Source organism: Bos indicus, chromosome 8 (assembly GCF_029378745.1).
Source record: "Bos indicus isolate NIAB-ARS_2022 breed Sahiwal x Tharparkar chromosome 8, NIAB-ARS_B.indTharparkar_mat_pri_1.0, whole genome shotgun sequence".
Lineage (NCBI taxonomy): Eukaryota > Metazoa > Chordata > Mammalia > Artiodactyla > Bovidae > Bos > Bos indicus.
In genome coordinates this window covers 111,618,436-111,637,159 of record NC_091767.1, presented here as the reverse complement: position 1 = coordinate 111,637,159, position 18,724 = coordinate 111,618,436, and the positions used below count along the sequence as shown (strand labels likewise).

The following is an 18,724-nucleotide window of genomic DNA, read 5'->3' as shown; positions in this document are numbered from 1 at the left end:
GGAAATCGAGGCCTGAAGGGCTGGGCGGATTCTCTGAAATCCGTGTGACCCCGGGCCAGGGGTCCACCTCCCTGGGCACAGGAGCCTCACGTTACAAGGGGGTAACGATCTTTGCTTTTTAAGGGGGCAGCGAGGGTCGCAAACAACAGGTCAGACGTTTACACCGAGGCCCAAAGCAAAGCAGCACAGGATGCGGCCGACCGGCCCTGTTGACCACCGGCCTCCTCACGTGTGAGAGTGCACGCGCGCTCAGTCTGCCTCTGCGTGCACGTCAGCAGTGAGGAGGAACTCAGCAAAGGAGCAGTCCACAAAGCGTCGCCTTTGCCCCCGAGCTCTAGCCTGTCTCTCGCTCACCCCAAAGACCAGGGGTGTCAGGACCGTGGGTCCTGGGTCACAGGCTTGCTCAGCACCCCACCGATTAGTCTGTGGAGTTTCTCTGAGGCCTCATTAAAGAATCTGAGTGGAAACAGCCCCAAATCTATAAAACCCCATGCGTGTGAGTATCATGAATGGAAAACGAAGGAGCGAAAACCACTGTGTGGAAATCTAAACACGCTTGTCCGTGAATGTCTGCTTGGCTTCACTGGGCTCGTTCCTGGAATGTTTGGATCACACACTGTATTCTCGTCAGTGTAAAGATATCAGAACAAGTCAGAGTCGATGGACCACTAAACATGTGCATATTTAATCGACTAAGCAGAAGAGTAAAACTGAGGCATCCGGATAGCGAGAACACTAAGAAGCCCTTGCTCAGCCGGCCTGATTTGACACCAGGCGTCACTGCATTCCAAGTTCTACCTGTTCCCAGCTAAGACTCCCGACAGCCCCAGCAGGAGCACAGCCCAGCCGTGCTCACCTACCGCGCTCACGGACTCTGCAGACGTCCACGCGGGTCAGACGGACGTCCGGGCGGCAGCTGCATGCACCTCGGCCCCCACGTGAGCTTCTCTGCGGGAGAGAGGACAGGAGACGGTTAGCGGCAGCGAGCCTGGACGGCTTCCCCACGCACAGCCTGCTCTCCGGGGATCAGTGCAGGCTGCGCAGTTGTGCCCAGGGTCGTCCTGAGCCCTGACACACAGCCCTCCTGTATGGCCTCAAGAGGGTGGTGATTTTGAGACAGAAGTCAGTTCTTTAGTAAAAACTAAGGAACAAGGTCAGGTGTGTGGAGTTTGAGTCAGTCCTGAGGTCTCCGGCCTCCATCCTGAGACCTCCTGCAAAGGGAGATGAGTCCGAGGTGAACTCAGAGGCCAGGACACGCCCTCTGGGCAGGTGCAAGCCACTCACCCCCAGAGGGCTCTGGGCTACAGGCCGTGTGCCCGAGATTTACACACAGCAGTGCTGGGGGTCAAGTGAGGATCTCAGAGTGAGACTGCTCACCCAGGGCCACGTCAGGACAGACTCAACAGACGTCATTTAAAAACGAAAAAAAAGTTAAAAGAAAGATGAGAAGAGGAAGGAAGGCAGGAAGTTTCTCGTATTTCCTGTTTTCTAGGTTATGTGGAAAATGGGGTGACTGAAGAAAAGGAAAATAATTCCTTTGGAAAATGAATTCAAATTTTTTTCTAACCACCAACCTTATTCATCCCAATTTTAGCAGCTCCGTGGGAGGGAATATGAAACATGAAATTCTACGCACTCAACTCTGCCTGCATTTTTTCAGTCTACCTGGGATGCCCTCCCTCTCTGGGTCTTCACACACCTGTCCAGACCACAGTTCCCACTCCGTGAGGAAAGTAAGACTCTCCATATTAAGGATGATGCAGAAAACAGCTCCCACTACGGAATACCCGACTCAGAAGCTGGGTGCTGTTCCTGCCAGCCTCTTCCTGGATGCACGTCCAGAAGAGACTCCAGCTGGAGGGACGCACGCACCCAGCGGAGGGACGCACGCACCCAGTTGGAGGGACGCATGCACCCAGCGGAGGTACGCACGCACCCAGTTGGAGGGACGCATGCACCCAGCGGAGGGACGCACGCACCCAGCGGAGGGACGCACGCACCCAGTTGGAGGGACGCATGCACCCAGTGGAGGGACGCACGCACCCAGCGCCCACAGCGGCACTGCTCCCGCTCATGAGCAGCCTAAGCACCATCGACTGACGAATGGATGAAGAAAATGTGGCACAGACTATTACTCAGCCATAAAAAGAATGGAAGAAGGCCATCTCAGCAATGTGCATGGGCCTAGAGATGATCAAACTAAGTGAAGTAAGACAGAGAAAGACAAATATCATACCATATTCTTACATACAGAATCTAAAAAAAATGAGACAAATAAACTTAGCTATAAAACAGGAACAGATTCACACAGAGAGCAGACTTGTGGTTGGGAGTCCGGGCTTAGCATATGCAAACCACGACCCACTGAACGGACAAACGAGGCCCCACTGTATAGCACAGGGACCTATATTTAAACTCCGGATCGACCATAATGGAAAAGAATGTAAAGAAGAACGTACACACACGTACAGCAGTCACTTTGCTGTACAGCAGAAATTAACACAACACTGTAAGGCAACTGTACTTCAATAGAATAACCTGGGGCCCGCGGTCTCATTCATGCCTCAAAGGAAGGGAACACTGTTCTCATATCCACTCAAGATGCTAAGAAACTCGCTGAGACACACAGCTAGGACTCAAGACCAGCCCTGACACGAGGCTTCTTTCTGCATCTCCAGGCGGCCCTGCGGTCCCTCAGCCCCTCTAACACATTGATCTTGAGTTCCTCAGTATTTTAAAAGAAGACTTTCAGTAACTGTGAACATGCTTTGGCTCACAAGCAGAAGCATCCTCTTTTGCAGATAGAACTGACGACCCTTCTAAGACAACATCATTGCTATTAAAATGCGGAGACCATTTTGGATCACTCAAAATCAGAGGAAATATATGTATGCTTTTAGTGGAAGTAAATCAGATCTCAAGTTTCTGATGATTTCTAATAAATGGGAAAAAGAAAACAGAGAACCCATTAGAAGACACTTAAGAGGGTTTCAGGCCTTGGGATCTCACTTTGGAAATGACAGTAAATCGAGTTTGTGCCTGGGTGAGACTGGCTCGCCTGCTGTGAGTCAGAAGTAATATCCTAACGGCTGAAGTGGCCCCTGGGTGGAGCAGGCAGGGCCGCCCTGGAAACGGGGCAGGAGCCCAGCAAGCAGAACGCACATGTGCCACGTTTATTTCATCTGAAGTCGCTCCTGCTTTGATTTGGCTTTAGTCAAGTACTTTTCCCTTTTAAAAACTCAGTAAGTCTAAAGAAGCTTACGTGATTTTAGGTTTATAAGAACAGAGCACTGAGCTTGAAAACACGGGCAGAAGCTGAATGGACGCTACATGCTTTAGCCCATTGTCTTTATGCGTTTTGCTAAATCCCACGCGACCAGCACCCCGACTCTAACGCAGTCACGTCTAACTCAAGGTTTAGACAAAGGCTGAATGCTAAGTGATCCAAAGAACCGTCCACTAGCATAGGCCAGTCCCAATCTTTTGTTAAGTTTATCTAAAAATATGGGCTTCCCTGGTGGCTCAGTGGCAAAGAATCTGCCTGCAGTGCAGAAGACCCAGGTTCGAATTCTGGGTCAGGAAGATCCTTGGAGAAGAGAATGGCAACCTACTCCAGTGTTCTTGCCTGGAGAATTCCATGGACAGAGGAGCCTGGCGGGCTACACAGCTTAGTGACCAACCAACAACAGCTATCCAAAAATATAAGTAATCTAATTACTGTGGATGGAAAAATAACAGATTTCAAAAGCAGAGTGACCCTCTCCATTTGTAAAATGAGGCTGGCAGATTTGATAATTTTTAAGATTCCTTCTCCTCTCTACAACTAAGCTTTAGTCATCAGAAAGTTAGGGAAATCGGTCTTTAAATTTATATAAATACTTAAGTTAGTTAATAATTATTTCATAGGCTTTACACACATAAGATTGCGGTTATTTCTGCAACAACATTACCACTTTTAAACAGAAGAGAAGCAATACAGTTTCATGGAAATAGTAACGACAGTGTAATTAAAACTTTAATAACCTGGACAACTCCGCAAGTGTAACCTTGGAACTCGGCACACATGGAGATGAAGTAGAGTGATGGAAGAACTGAAGGCCTGCCCTCAGGAACTCTGCTAGGCAGATGGCTCATGTAGAGTACACACTGGCTCCTCTCTACAGCCTTCCCCAGACAGACATCATTTTTATATGGTCTATCATTAGATAGAGCTCATTTTCTGATGTGCTATGATTCATTTCTGGAGAAAGAAAAGGTAACTCGTAATAACCTATAAATGGAGACTTACTATGTGCTAAGTGGCTTTCCAGCTGACGCAGTGGTAGAGAACCTGCCTGCCAATGCAGGAGATGCAGGAGATGCAGATTTGAAGGAAACGGCAGCACATCCCAATATTCGCATCTAGGAAATCCCATGGACAGAGGAGCCTGGTGGGCTGTAGTCTGTGGGGTCGCAAAGAGTCGGACACGACTGAGTGGCTGAGTGGGCACACGTGGGGTAAATAATGAGCATGTGTTGCTGCCTTTAGCCCTCACAGCAAGGCACATGTGCACACTCAGTGGCTTGGTCATGTCTGACTCTGTAACCCATGGAGTGTAACCCACAGGCTCCTCTGTCCAAGGAATTCTCCAGGCAGGAATACTGGAGCAGACTGCCATTTCATTCTCCAGGGTATCTTTTCAACCCAGGGATGGAACCCACATCTCCTGCATCAGTAGGCGGATTCTTTACTTCTGAGCCATCAGGGGAGCTCACAGCAAGGTAGGTGCATCTTAATATTGATTGTACAGAGAAAAAATGAGGCACACAGATGTTGGCCTAAGATCACTAATCTGTGAATAGCAGACCTGGCTTTGAACCCCAGCATTCTAAATCCTCAGCATGTGCTCAACACCACACAAAGTCCTCAGTGCAATTAGAGGTCACTTTTAAAAAATAAACCCATCATTATCTAGACACAGCAAAGTCCTAGGGAAAATGTAATGAAAGTTTGCTTGTTATCTGGATCATCTACAACCCTGATGTCCAGTGTGGCAGAAACTAGCCATGTGGGCGACTGGGTGCTAAACACGGTCCCTTTAAGGTGGGATGAACCCAAAACACCGGATTTAATGATGGTACAAAAAAAAGAAAGTAAAATACCATGTTTATAAATATACAATGACTACCTACTGATATGATACTATAGGTGAGACAAATATAGTGTTAAAATTAATTCCCTCTGTTTATCTTTATTGCATTTAATATTTGCAGGAAAAGGCAATATTACAAAACATGTGATTTTGTGGCTCACATTATATTCCCATTGGACAGGGCTGACCCAGGGTCTCACTTATAAGGCATTTTACAATGAGCTGCCTCTTGGATTTTTTATCAGAGTTGAGCCAAATACAAGTGTTCAGAGGGAAGGCATTCTTGCTACAGTTCAACTTAACGCACATGGCAGGGCCTCAGGAATGTTAGGTGTGTATCTTCTTAAAATTCATAGCTCTTATCTCAAAATTAATTAATCACTAAAAGTTGTTTCTCACAGTCAATGAAGCAGAAGTAGATGTTCTCCTGGAATTCCCTTGCATTCGCCATGATCCAAAACGTGGAAGATAACCACACTTGAGTGTAAAGTGAGCTGGCTCGCCCAGCAGGAATCAGCGCTGCACCCCCTGCACTGGAAGCACTGAGTTTCAGCCACTGGAAACCAGGGAAGTCCCAGTCAGTACGCTTTAAAAACGTTCTACATCGTGATACGAGCCATGGGCTCACGCCCTTGCTTTCCTGCAGGCTTCCAGGGCTCCTGATGGGAGAGGCGGGTGGAGTTTCCTTGTCTTGTGAGGGCGCCCCTCGGAAGCGGTAGTGGGGAGGCCTGTCTGCAGACAGAATCGTCCCCCGGAGGCCGAGTTCCACTGTGAGGGGTGGCTTCTCCCTTCACTGAGGAAGCCCCGGTCGGTGCTGCTGCTGGCTCACGAGAACGTGTGCCAGCTCTTGGGGCGGAGAGGTTGGAGCTTTCCTGCATCGTGGCCTGAACGTTCGCTTCTTATCTGCTGGGCATTTATGCACGTCGTTTTCAGGCTTATCGTGTTTCCCCTCACAGTTCAAGTCTGGGAGTAGCATGGTGATCCGTACTCTCAATCTTTTAAAGTACGCTATTCCCTTAATAGGAGAAGGCAGTGGCACCCCACTCCAGTACTCTTGCCTGGAAAATCCCATGGACGGGGGAGCCTAGTGGGCTGTAGTCCATGGGGTCGCTAAGAGTCGGACACGACTGAGCGACTTCACTTTCACTTTTCACTTTCATGCATTGGAGAAGGAAATGGCAACCCACTCCAGTGTTCTTGCCTGGAAAATCCCAGGGACGGAGGAGCCTGGTGGGCTGCAGTCCATGGGGTCGAACAGAGTCGGACACAACTGAAGTGACTTAGCAGTTAGCATTCGCTTAATATTTTTTTCCAGGCCAGACTAGTTTCATTTAGTGAGCTAATTCCCACAAGAAAAGTTGGACTGTGAGAAGTAAATATAAAATATAACAACATATAGCAAAAATAATAAACAATCCTGACAAGCAGCCAACTGCTGTGCTCACTTCCACAGCCGTCTTTTTGCAAGGCTAGGATGAGAAGACCCCTTGTCTCATCGCCTGATGCTCTGCCATGGAAATCCAACCCAGTGGTACTGCCAGTGGAATAAAAGCAGGCTGCCTGGCACAGAACTGAAATCCTCTCTAAATGGTATGGGCACACGACTGGTATTTTTAAGCATGTGATATCTGAGAAATGATGTGACTTTCTTAGCATCTTAGGAGACAAAAGAACGAGATTTAGATGTAGATCCAATTAATCGCCTGCAGAGCCACAGTCCCCAAAGCCCAGGCTCACCTGTGTCACCACACAAACACAGCCTCAGTGTAAGCCCAGCGCCATCGGGCCCGGAGGTAGGTCCCGGGAGGGGGAAAGGAGGCAGGGCGTGCGGTGAAAGGAAATTTGCTCCCTGGGGAAGACCTTCCCGAGCCGGCTTAGGACCCCGGTGGGAGTCAGGATACTTATGTCCTGATACGAGCTTGGCAGCCCACGATCACAGCACCGTGCTCGAGAGTCACGGAATCAGCTGCACAGTCACGGCGCAGAGTGCACATCAAGGGGGAACCAGGGCTCTGGGCCTAAGCGCCGCCTGCTCCGTTCGCTCCTGAATCCTAAGCGCCGCCTGCTCCGCTCGCTCCTGAATCCTAAGCGCCGCCAGCTCTGCTTGCTCCTGAATCCCCGTCTAGTGTCACACTCCTCAGTGGCAAAACGAGAACCTTCGACTTGTCTCCAAGCCCTGCTCTCTCCCTCCAAGTCACCCAGCTCACATCCAGCCCCGACAGAACAATATTCCTAAGGGCTCAGAGGCTGGGGGCAGAGACCAGCTGGGGACGCAGAGCCCCTACATGTTGGGCATGAAGACAGCAGTGGAGGAAGGGAATCTCCTTATAACAAGCACATACAACCGGGAGGCTCCGGAGCCACGGCCAACCTGCCAGATCCTGTTAGCTATCCCTGTGCCCATTCACACAAGTGACTGTCTTTCTCCCACGCTCGTCCTCTGACAGGCAGGTTGGGACCCAGCATGGTCCTCAGCCCTGCACGCGTGTTAGGACCACCCGGGAGCTTTCAGACACGGTGACTTCCGCCTGCAGAGATCCGCGTGCAGGGAAGCCTGGGTGTCAGTATTTTTAAGGCTCCCCAGGTAACCCTTCTGAGCAGCCAAGGCTGAGAACACTGGCTTAAAGGAAAGGCTTAAATTCATGGAGCTGAAGCCTCCCACGTGTGAGCTGAATTCTGCAACTTTCTAGCAGTGTGAACGTCACCACTCAACTGGCTTCTCTCTTAGGGACACAAGAAAAAGATAAAACATTAATGGTAGAAACACCTTCCCCACTCACTTTATGGGGCTATTATGAAAACCAAGGTGGAAATATAAGGAAAAGCCCTGGTAAAAATACAATTGCATGCAATTTCTATTTTTGCTTAAGGACGACCCGGATAAGTAAAACTAAAAGCCATGGGCAAGGCACGGAATCGACAGGGCAGTGAGAATGATCAAAAATCAGTAAAAAAAGGGGGTCATGTCCTTGGGTGTCAGCTACAACCTGTGGAGTGGCATTCCATTCCTGACGATGAAACCGGCGATCCGCGGTCTGAGTTTAAGCCCCTTTACATTCAGTGTGCTCAGTCCTGTCCGACTCTTTGCGACCCCAGGGACTGTATCCCGCCATGCTCCTCTGTCCACGGAATTTTCCAGGCAAGAATACTGGAGTGGATTGCCATGCCCTTCTCTTGGATCAGGACAGTGAGTAACCAGCCCATGATTTTCATGTTGGACTTGACACAGGAAGTCCGGAGATAGTGATTTAGCAGATTTAATCCAGCTGAGAGTTGAGATGGGGACTCTGGGGCATGTGAGTCAGGCACCACGCCAGGAGGAGGACTCCATGTCCTTGCCCTAAACGAGCTCACTTCGCAGACTGGAAGATGACCACACAAGACGATGTGGTCACTAACGGCGCAGGGAAGAAGCTGTCTTATTTAGACAAGGCCACTGGGCAGGGTCTCAAGGCTCGGCATCCTGGCCTGTGCCTGGGGACCGCAGTGCACTCGCTGCTGCAGGTGTGACACGTCCCCAGGAGTCAGACGTGAGGGTGCACACCCAGCCCCGCCGCAGGATCGCCCTCGGGCCAGACAATCCCACACCCCCGTTCTGGAAAGGACAGCAATGTCACTGCCCCAGGATGTGTACACAGCCCTCCAGCTTTCACTGGGGCATTTCTGGAAATATAAAAAAGGGTGATTCTCAGAGAGCCCAGGGAAATCCAAAATGCTGCAAACGCAGGGGCAGGGTGGGCGCTTGGGGCCAGGGCTCAGCACAGAGCCCTGAGCAGACTGGTGGGCACACACGGCTGGACGCGGGCCCAGCCCGGCCCCACACTGAGCCGCAGGCACCCTGCACTCAAGCCGTGGAGTGAAGCTTATGTTTGTAATTCCAAAAAATACAAGGCAGCTCTGCATTTGTGTGTCACAAGAAAACCTGCTCTCACCAAATTGGATGTACTGACTAATACCCAACAAAGTATTCTGCCTGACTGATTCTTCTTCTATTAACCTCAAGCCTGTAAGCAAATCAAGAAGAACTTCCAGGGCAGGAGAACCCGTGAGACACAGAGGTGTGAATCAGCAGGGAGGAGGAGCAGAGTGTCTTCTTTGCTCTGAAACGTGAGTGGCAAGGAGCACTTTCCCCTGTGTTATGTGTCCCGATGTCGCTCCCAAGTCCTGCTCATGGGAAAGACCCTAAGTCACAAGAGGCAAGATGAAGGAAGTGGAGCTGATGCTTATGGCTGGGCAGGGGTCCCAGAAGCGGTGGGGGCAGGGCAGGACCCCACACAGGAGGGAGGGCGTCCTGGGCGCTGGGTCCGTCTCCTGACCTAGCCCTGAGGGCTGAGGGGGGCCTGGGTCAGGGCCCCAGGGTGGGTGGGAGAGAGCCGCTGTCTGCCAGGAGCTCGGCGGAGAGGGGGAGACCTCAGGGCACTCTCCCGAAGACCAGGAGTCACAGAAGTGAGGGGGCTTCCTCTCCCCCGGAGCGACTGTTCCTTGTGAGGGTACAGCACAGAGTCGGAGCAACGGGCTCACAGAGAGCGGGTGTGGACCCCGCTCATCCACAATGAGATGTGGATGAGCCACTGAGACGGTGCTTAAGAGGGCAGAGCCTTCCAGGGAGGGGATACAGCACGCCTACGAGGAAGTGACAGTCTACAGTGCGTCCACCAGGGCTCTCTCCTGGGGGAGAAAGCCAGGAGGCAAGCCAGCCTCTGGCAGGAGCTGGACACCACCCTCCTCCAGGCTTGTCAGGAGACAGACGGGTTTTCAAACACAGAAGCAAAAAGGTGGTGGGGGTGGTGTAGGGAGGACACCCGTGGAAGGAACCAGGCTTCCTGGGAAGCTGCTGAGGGTGGGCTCACAGAAGGGCATGAGGGGGAGAAGGCAGTTTTCACAGGGTCCCCTTGCGGGCAGAGGATGGGCTGCTTGAAAATGTGGGGTGTGGGCTGAAGGTGCAGATGCGGTCACACGCTATCACTAGCTCCAGGTTTCAGTGCGAAACCTCCAGCCACAGGTGAAGACAGGGTTGGGAGGCCAGTGCACTGGCTCACAAGTGCCTCTGGCAACTGGCCCCTTCAGGCCATCCGACTGAGCTTGGAAAGCCCGTGTCCTCACAGAGGGACCTGCTGCCTCTGAGTTTGGGCAGGCTCCAGTATAGGAAACCCACTGCATACTGAGAATGGTTTCATCTCAGCAAGAATTCGGGAAGAGTCAGCGAAGACCCAGATCATATGAACTTTGCCTTGAGCTCATCATTCCAAAGTCAGACCTCCCTCCCTCACCTCACATGGTGTTGAGGTCAAGCAGCCAAGACTGGACTGACTGTAAAATCTGAACTAAGGATGGAAGCTGGTTTTCCTTTTAATGTACAAATGGAGGGATTCCTGCTTAGAGAGTAGTCATTTCACGTTACAAATGAGACCGAAATATGCTTGTTTTAATTATGCTTCTCTTTATGTCTTTTCATTAGACAGGGTAAGGGTGTCTAACTCACAGGTAAATAAATATGGATCTATTATTCATCAAGTACAACCTGATGGTCACTGCACTAGTCACCCTGTAGAAGAAATTGATCATTAAGTATTGGTTGAAAAGAGAGCCACGTGTACAGCACTGTAGGGTATCATGGGATGGGCATCTCTGTGCTCCTGTGCTCTAAGTCTACATCACACCCGTCCCTGCACGCCTATATTTACAGTCCCAGCTCGAGCAGCTGAGCCCCAGGAACAGAAGCGATCACTGCCTGTGAACCACGTCAGTCACATGCCATGAAAATGAAGTGCTTCCTTGTTAGGCAGTGATCTCCCCACTGTGGTAGGAATTCAAGCGGAGACTGGATCCGCAGATGAACACATAGCAGGGAGGTTTCAGGAAGAACTGCTCCTGGATGAGGGGACAGGCTGGACCACAGGGCACGGAGGTGTACCCTTCCCTGTCAGAGATGCTGTGATACTAACTGTGCCAAGTCTGGGCAGAAGAGATACCTGAGCTCAGAGGAGGGCGACTGCAGGCTGGGCGGGCCCAGCAGCACGCCTCTGAAGCCCGAGTGTGAACCAGAGGAGCAGGTTCCAGGACGCACAGTCGGGACGGAGGGGACTGGAGTCACACCTCGTGGGAAGCCAGGTTCACAGCTTCCACCTTGAATGCGAAGTCCGCTGAGCAGTATGCTATCTGCCGGGTGCCATCCATTTGATAAATCAGGTGCAGAAGACCACAAACATCATGGGCGTTCTGCCATCCAACCGCCACACGAAGCTCACCCGGAGCCACGACGCTCATGTTAGAGGGAAGAAGGTCAACCAGGAGGGAGTATCGTCGGAGACACAGAGATCCAGACAGACTTCCCCCCTCAAAACCAGTTTATTTCAAAAGATGGCAACCCCCAGGCACAGCAGCAAGAAATTCAAGAGCAGAGTTACCTGGGAGGGTAAACACAGACAATCTCATTCTGTTTTCCCAGCAGGTGCCTGTAACTGAGCCACAATAAGTCAAAAGGAACCATGAGTGGCCAAGACGCTTCGACATAAAAATCAGCTGAAATGCAAGTAAACTGCTGCTGCTCCTGAAACAAGACATTTAAGAGGCAAGAGGAAACACGCCTTTTAAAACAAACGGAAGAAAAAGAGTTACTCAGGAGAAGAGACCAGTTCTCCAATAAAGACTGCTTTTGCTGCTTACTGAACTGCCATTACTCCCATTTAGATGATTCTTTTTTAAATTTTAAGAGTAAGGATATGGTTCATTACAAATCTCTCCATTTGTAGGTTTTATTCTTTACGAAACTAAAACATTAGAGCTTTGTGATTAATACTGAAGTGCTTTTTTGCGCATGGATGGTATGTGATTTTTTTTCTTTGTATTGATATTTCTGCAGCAATGTTTTTTTTTTTTTTTTTTCCTGGAGATGCTGTCTCACTAAGGTCATCAACTCCAGGAGAGCAGGGAGAGAAGGCGGGGTGGAGAGAGAGGCCGGTGGCTAGTTAGTGATGAGGTGAGGGGACCAGCGGGGGGTGGGGAGGGCGCAGCAGGATCGCCCAGCTGCCCCCTAGCTCCAGGGCGGGCCTGGCATTCCTTAAGAAACCCACAGTCCGGGGGCACCAGGAGCAAGCCTCAGCTCGTCCTGGTGAGCCTTAAGAGGTCAGCGCGCTGGCCAGCCTGGCCTAGTGCATGCAGGCTCTTAGCCTCGTGAGCCTCCTTGGACCTCAACCGCCAGCCCCGATGCAAAGAAGAGCGACCCTTGCCGTGGAAGGGTGGTACCCACACTGGGTGCCAAGCTGCCCTTTTCAGGCTGGCTCCCCCCCGCCCCAGCCTGGAGGACCCTGTAAAGACGCTGGGATCTCCTGCAATGTGGACATGCCGGGTGCCCGTTAGGTCCCTGCAAGCCTTGCTGGGAACATGAGTTCCATGGGTTTTCTCTGCTTCTGTTTCCCACAGGCCTCCCAGAGAAGCCCCCGCATCCTAGAAACGCCTGAGTCATTTTCCCTCTGTGCTCAAGGCAGGAGCGTCTCAAACATTTCATCTGCATGACCCTACCCACAGGGCGGCACAGCTGGGGCATCCCATGTGGGGCACAAGTGGGCCGGGGTGGCCAGATGGCAGGTGTAACCCAGGACCGTGCCAGGCCTGCCGGACCGCATGTCCCCCTGCAACGGGCAGACCGCGTGCTGCTGTCCTCGGAGAAGCTCCTCCACAAAGGCAGGCTTTTCTGTACATGGGTCAAAGCATTCCCATCAATGTCCCCCCAGAGACATCGCTTACAATTCATCCCATTTCCCGTCTCCCCACCCTCCCCTCCCACCTTGCAGCAGCAGCCGCGTTTGCTGCTCAGCGCTCCAGGGAGGGTTTCAGGAATTCTCAGGGAAGAACAAATGGACCCTTTTGCACAGAGTGAAATTCTGTCCTCCTCCTCCTCCCCCTCCTCCTCCCTGGCGCCATCTGAGCACTTTCCCGGGAGGAAGAAGGGCCAGAAGGATGGAGGAAGTGCCTTCAGGAGTCATCCGAGGTCAGACTCGGGCCCCAGGCTTTAGCAAAGCGAAGCTGCTCTCAGAAATCACAGCCAAGGCTAATGCCATGGAGCCTTAACCCTCTTTTTCTTCTAGAAGTCCTACATTTTCAAGCCTTATGTTTAAGCCTTTCCTCCATGTTGACCTGACTTTGCACACGGTGTAAGACAGGCATCGGATTTTATTCTTTTGCACTGGGACGTCCAGTTTTCCCCACACCATTTACCGGAGGGACCACCTCTCCCTATTGCACGTTCTCCTCGCCCCTGTCGAAAGTCCATTGACAGTTTATACGTGGGTGGGTTTTTCCTGGACTTGATTCTGTCCCACGGGATTTACATCAGGGCCACGCTCTTTAAATGACTAGAACTTTGTAATAGAGTTTTGAATCAGGAAGTGTGGGGTCCTTTCTCAAGATTGTTTTGGTCATCTGGGGTATCTTTTGGTTGAATGTAAGTTTTAGGATTGGTTTCTCTATTTCTGTAGAAAATTCCATTGGGATTTTGAAAGGGATTGTATTGAACCTTCAGCTCGTTTTGCATGGTATGGACATTTTAACAACACTAAGCAACAAAAACGGAGAAGACAATGGCACCCCACTCCAGTATCTTGCCTGGAAAATCCCATGGATGGAGGAGCCTGGTAGGCTGCAGTCCATGGGGTCGCTAAGAGCCGGACATGAGTGAGCAACTTCACTTTCACTTTTCACTTTCATGCATTGGAGAAGGAAATGGCAACCCACTCTAGTGTTCTTGCCTGGAGAATCCCAGGGACGGGGGAGCCTGGTGGGCTGCCGTCTGTGGGGTTGCACAGAGTTGGACACGACTGAAGCGACTTAGCAGCAGCAGCAGCAACAAAAAAGCAGACAAGTGAGACTGCATCAGCCTACATGTATGCTCAGCAAGGGGAGCCATCAGTGAATAAGGACCACCTACCAAGGAAGAGAAAATGCTTGCAAGCCACAAAATGCTTGCAAGCCTGATGAAGCAGCCACATTCTAAGTATATAAGGAAAGCCTACAACTCAATAGCAAAAAAAAAAAAAAAAAAAACGCTAAAGAATTCAACCTAAAAATGGTGATTGCAGCCATGAAATTAAAAGACGCTTACTCCTCGGAAGGAAAGTTATGACCAACCTAGATAGCATATTCAAAAGCAGAGACATTACTTTGCCAACAAAGTTTCGTCTAGTCAAGGCTATGGTTTTTCCTGTGGTCATGTATGGATGTGAGAGTTGGACTGTGAAGAAAGCTGAGTGCCGAAGAATTGATGCTTTTGAACTGTGGTGTTGGAGAAGACTCTTGAGAGTCCCTTGGACGGCAAGGAGATCCAACCAGTCCATTCTGAAGGAGATCAGCCCTGGGATTTCTTTGGAAGGAATGATGCTAAAGCTGAAACTCCAGTACTTTGGCCACCTGATGCGAAGAGTTGACTCATTGGAAAAGACTCTGATGCTGGGAGGGATTGGGGGCAGGAGGAGAAGGGGACGACAGAGGATGAGATGGCTGGATGGCATCACTGACTCGATGGACGTGAGTCTCAGTGAACTCTGGGGGTTGGTGATGGACAGGGAGGCCTGGCGTGCTGCGATTCATGGGGTCACAAAGAGTTGGACATGACTGAACGACTGATCTGATCTGATCTGACCAAGGAAGAGAAAATGCTTGCAAGCCACAAAATGCTTGCAAGCCTGATGAAGCAGCCGCATTCTAAGTATATACGGAAAGCCTACAACTCAACAGCAAAAAAAAAAAAAAAAAACCCGCTAAAGAATTCAACCTAAAAATGGGGAAATGGGGACTTCCCTGGTGGTCCAGGGTTTAGGAATCCGCCTTCCAATGCAGGAGACACAAGTCTGATCCCTGGTCAGGAGACTAAGATCCCACACGCTCTGGGGCAACTGAGCCAGCACACCCAACTAAGACCCAATAAAACAGAAAGAAAACAAAAGGAAACACAGGCAAATGTGTTGAGCAGACATTCCTCCAAAGAAAACACACAGACGGCCAGCAGGCGTATGCAAAGGCGCCCAGCTTCACCAATTCTCAGGGAAACGCAAGTGAAAACCACAGTGAGATGCCACTGCACACCTGTCAGAATGGCTTTATTAAAAAACCACCTTTGCACACTCTCCGCACTAGTGCACTGTTGGTGCAGCCGTCGTGGAAAACAGGACGAAGGCTCCTCAAACGATTAAAAATAGAACCACCATGGAATCCAGCAATCCCACTTCTGAATATTTATGCAAAAGAATGGAAATCGTGATCTCAAAGAGATATCTGCTGTGTTTGTTGCAACACTATTCAGAGCACCCAGGAACTGGAAATAGCATAAATGTCCATAAATGGACGAATGAATAAAAAAATACGGGATATACATACAATAAAGGATTAATGACAATACGGAAAAGCCTGTAGGCCATTACGCCAAGCGAAATGCCAGACGTAGGAAAGCAAGTACTGAATGATCTGCTCACACAAAATGACTAAAGTAGTCAGGCTTTTAGGAACCGTGAGTAGAATGATGGTTGCTGGGACTGGGGAATGAGGTGCTGCTGTCCGTAAGTTCTATTTATACAAGATAAACAAACCTCAGGGATCTGCTGGACGGCCTTGTTCCCGTAGTTGTTCTGGAGTTAACAACTCTACACCCTGCACTAAACGTTTAAGAGGGTACTCTCATGTGTTTTTACCAGAATTTAAACAACAAACAAGCCAGAAGACCTATTCCCTTCCCTCCCCCCAAACCCCATATCCATCATTTACTCCCCTTTCTACTTTCTCACATTCACTCCAGGGCCCATGCCCACAAACCTTCAGTTCCTGGGGGAAGGCCCTGAGAAGAGGGCTTGGGAAATCTGGATGAACTCTGCAAGAGACTAAGTGAAACAAACACCCACGAAATAATTTCAGCACGTTCAGTCCCCCAAGTATCCTATCAGCTCATCGGTAACAATGGGTTTTGAGGACTATTATTAGATTGATCTTTGATTAAGCCCAATTTCTAATTCTGATCTGAAATATAAGGGGACATTCAACTTCCAAAGCACCAAGCACACACACACACACAGTTCTGAGTAACTCTTTACACTACATGCGTGCGTGAGTGTAACATCGATGCAGCAGTGTCCAGCTCTGCAACCCTGTGGACTGTAGGCTCCTCTGTCCTTGGGATTCCCCGTGCAAGAATGCTAGGGTAGGTTGCCATTCCCTCCTCCAGCGGATCTTCCCAATCCAGGGATAGAGCCTGCATCTTTTATGTCTCTTGCATTGGCAGGTGGGTTCTTTACCACTAGCGCCTCCTGGGAAGCCCTGTGTCAGTCAGTCAGGCAGTCAGTTAGTTCAGTCGCTCAGTCGTGTCCAACTCTTCGAGACCCCATGAATCGCAGCACGCCAGGCCTCCCTGTCCATCACCAACTCCCGAAGCTAGGGAAATTCAGATCTTTCCCTCAAAGATCAGATCTCTTTCTGAGGAGACAAGACAGAATTATATATATATAACTATATATAAAACAGTGAAACCCTATGTGATAAACAATTAGATGTGAACTCATTCCACGAGGCTACAGTACAAGCATTCCTTCTGGGATGGGGTCTGTCAGGAAAGCCTCATGAAGGAGCTCTGATTTAATTTAAAGAATGCTTCTGCAGTAACAATTTCCCAGCTGGAATTAAGATACAGACCCTGACAGGATAAAGTTTGTAGACTTTCATTTAAAGACTTCTAAAAAAAGGAGTCAAACTTCTTAATGCGGTAAGTACTCCTCTGTGTTTTAGAAATAAACACTTCGGATTCTGCCATCGAGAATAAAAATCCTCGTTCTGGCAGGGGGTGTCAGTTAAGGCCGTCCTCATCAGAGAGCTGTGAGCTCTGCAGGTTCTAGCATCCTAACGCCGAGACCCGCCGGGTGGCCCGCCGCTGCCGTTCACAGCACCGCGGCTTGTAGGGTGCGGCGCCTCTTCTCCGGCCGTGAGAACCCCGAGCCTACTCAAGGGGGCATGACGTGGTCACTAGGCTCGTCTCGAAGGGCCCGACACAGTGCATCTGACCCAGGCACAGTCGCCATGGATGTGCGGGCGTCCCCCCCGCCCCAAGCAGGGCACAGATGAGGCCACAGGCTCCCGGAGCGCCCCCGCGCACTGCGGCCACGCCCCGGGCTCACGGTCAGGGCTGTGGACCAGGGCGGAGCGGAGCCCGGATCTGCGGGCGCGGCAGCGATCGGAGGGCTCGCGCCCCGGGGAGGAGGAGGCGGGGTGGGCTGGCTCAGGGTGCGGGGACCCTTGCATTCAAGACGGGGCTCCAGGGGCACCCACTGCAGGGCTCGGTGCTCACCAAGTAAACAATATACGACCGCGTTTCTTCCTTTCAGATAAAAGCACAATTATCAGTGAAACTGAAAACTTCAAACATCCGAATAGTTAATCATCTGTTTTTCTTCAGCTCCGTTTGATGCTGACTCACCCACTCTTTAAAACGAAGTGTGAGAGTCCCCCATACACACTGACTGGAGGAGAGCTTCATTCAAGATTTTTTTTTTCTAAAACATCCAGTCTCATCATAATCTTCTTCCAGCCATTGCAACCTTTCACTGGTCAGATTTCTCAATCAGACTTTGGCTCTGGATGCTTCTCTACCAGCTTGCTGATGTATTGCATCCTTTTAATTAAGCTTAAAGCAAAGGAAAAAAATCAATATTGTTTGGTATGTCAATGACTTTGGAGAGATTCCCAAGCCGTTTAACCTGGCCTGAAGTCAGTTTATTATTTTGAAACACTAGAATGATCAGTATGGTTTTACATCAAGACACAACATAAAAGGAAATTAAATTCACTCAGAAATTCAAATTATTTTACATAAACACTTCTTTGTGTATAATAATTATTTGCAAGCCATTGAGGGTAAAATTGATATGGTGGGTTTCAAACATGCGAACAATACATAAAATATTCAAAATACACAGTTTGAAGTTTATGTGATTAGAGATGTTTAGTTTCTGACTGCCTCTGGACTCTGTATTTTTTATTCTAGAACATCTGACATGACCCTGTAATCTAAATATCCCTAACTTCCTTGTTTCATAAGGAACTACTTATGCAGGGCAGTATAATACTTCTAATAGTCAACCCCCAGTATAGTCAGTTTTAGACAACACGAAGTTCTCCATAAGCCAGTCCTGTTGGAATCTAATGACACACGACTTTACCCAGACCTCTCTCTCTGCATCCTCAGTGAGGGGCCTGTGTTTCTCCCAGATACGTACACGGTGGCATCTCCCAGGGTGAACAGTACACCGTAAACAAAGCACATCTTTCCAAAAACAATGAGGTAGGTAGTCTGTCCTCAGTAAGGCGATGAGTTAAAAGAATCTTATCAACTGTTCCTTCCGGGTTCTAAGCTCACTGGTAGGTGGGGAGAGCGTTGGGTGTTCTCCCGGAGGGAGACATGTTCTACAAGTTGCTTTTATTCACAAAGAGCCCAGAGCAGTGGATGATACATCTGCGGATGTCAGCACATCTGTGGGTGTCAGCACATCTGCGGATGTCAGCAGAACGCAGGGCAGGGACCTTCAGCCCCAGGTCAGGCCTTCTGCTCCGGGAATGAC

At 50.0% G+C, this 18,724-nt stretch overlaps 1 protein-coding gene across 24 annotated transcripts in view; it reads right to left on the bottom strand.

Moving 5' to 3' along the window:
* The window catches only part of MYT1L (myelin transcription factor 1 like), a 398,154-nt gene that overhangs the window by 352,204 nt on the left and 27,226 nt on the right, over positions 1 to 18,724 (bottom strand). For 22 of the 24 annotated variants that reach the window (XM_070795423.1, XM_070795424.1, XM_070795422.1 and 19 more), the window contains exon 2: positions 861 to 948. The gene's annotated coding sequence lies outside the window, so the exon portion shown is untranslated. Of the gene's footprint in view, positions 1 to 856; positions 949 to 18,724 lie in introns of all 24 variants that reach the window. The other 2 variants (XM_070795425.1, XM_070795427.1) reach the window with 1 other exon arrangement.